This window comes from Manis javanica, chromosome 6, assembly GCF_040802235.1.
Source record: "Manis javanica isolate MJ-LG chromosome 6, MJ_LKY, whole genome shotgun sequence".
Lineage (NCBI taxonomy): Eukaryota > Metazoa > Chordata > Mammalia > Pholidota > Manidae > Manis > Manis javanica.
The window spans coordinates 57509176-57511071 of NC_133161.1; positions in this window are offsets into that span (position 1 = coordinate 57509176).

Genomic DNA, 1896 nt, shown 5'->3' on the forward strand with positions numbered 1-1896 from the left:
AATGTATTTCACTCCATCAGATATATTACTCAAATAACTTATGTGAAGAATTTCTTGGCTGTAAGATTGTTGGAATATTAATCTTTCTGTTTTATTTCACTATTATAAAAGTAAAGGCCTCATATTCCGAATCCAATAACAAAATGTTAAATCAAGTCAGAAATACATGATTCTTTTTTTTTTTTTTAGCGCCAGGAATTTAAGCAGAGATCTGAAGTGGGATGAGATTCACAAAGTAGTAAATACAGAGGAAAGCAATGATCTTGGCTTGCGCTGTCTGATTCGTGGTCTGGCAGAATGTTATACATGAGCTCAGTTGCTGCAATGATTTTCTGGTTGTGACCACTGGCTGTCACTTCTAGCATAGCAGAATCATGTCAGGGGGAATGGAAGAAATGAGCCTCACTTCTTACCATGTTCTCCCTCATACTGGCAGCCTCCCTCTCCCCCCATATTAGATGAGCTGAGATCACCACCAGGCAGCCCAGGGCAGGGCAGACCAGCAGGGACGGGCCAATCCCTGTTCTGCAGCCAGATACACCTCCACAATAGTACTTTTGGCTCGATTCTGGACTCCTACAAAGGAATCTGGCTCTGGCAGTGGAAGCTGAAGAGGTGAATAGGACCCTACATGATTCTTTTTTATGATAGATTTAACATTGATAAATGGGATTCTCTTTACTAATATTTATCAATTCAGATGATTTGGGTGAAATTATATGAAACAAATCAATGCACACTGAGAGTCAACTTTGTTATTCTATCTCTGGTATGTTTTTCAGAACTGAAGTAAAAACTTATTGCTCAGTAAATATTTGTCAGGATGAATGATTCTATGGGTAAGTTATTTTGACCATTCTAATGAAGATGTTAACCCACCTCCTAATAGCTAATAGATTTAGGTAAAGAAACTTCCCCAAAATAGATTTCCCATTTGGGGTTATTAGCATTTTCAATTCAATTTTAAGAAGTTTTTAAAAGAGATTAGATCAAGATATTAAAGAAAAAAAGAAGAAGCTTCTCTGGAAAAGTGGTTGTTTGGGTGCTTTTCTGAACTGAATCTTGGGTTATGCAGCACAGCCTGAGGCAATCTACTAGTTCTCCCCTTCATCCGTAGCAAAAAGTTCTCAGCTAGGCTAACGATGGCCCAGAGTAAATTACAGGGGCTCTTCTGAAGCTAGATGTGACCAAATGTATTTTAAGACCAATGAGATGAGCAGAAATAATGTGTACAATTTAGATTGTGTTGTCAAGGGTAGGAGAATAAATATTAATCTCATACAAGTCATTGTGATTTGGGATTTGTAGTACATACAGCCAAATCTTTATTCTAAGTAATGCAATGCCCAAGCTAGAATGTATTTGGAGACAAAACTGTGGTAAGAACCCATTAATTTTCCAGTGAACAAATTAATGTAAGGAGGGAGTATTTGGCTTATGTATATACACACACATATATGTATGTGTATGTGTATGTGTATGTATGTATTATAATATTTAAAGACCTATCTCCCAAAATAACTTGCTTCAATTCTGTACTTGGTTTTGGAGCTCCAGTTTTCCTCAAGGGTCAAGCCCTTTCAGAGTCCATCTCTGGCCCTTCTGAGGGCTTGAGTGCCAGTCAGGTGGTCCTGAAGAGCTTAAAAACAATAAAAACAATAAAGTTGATTTTTCTATACTGACATGGAGAGACTTAAAGACATTGTTAAGTAAGAAAATCAAGTTTTAAAATAATGCATAAAGTACAAACCCTTAGATTAACAAGCACAAAAAGTAAATTTATGTACAGCTTAGTATGCATATAAGCAAACTCATGTGGGCATGTGAATGCATAAATTGTTTGCAAGGAAGTATGGAAATGCTGTCAATAGTAGTTACCTCTGCAGAAGGGCATGC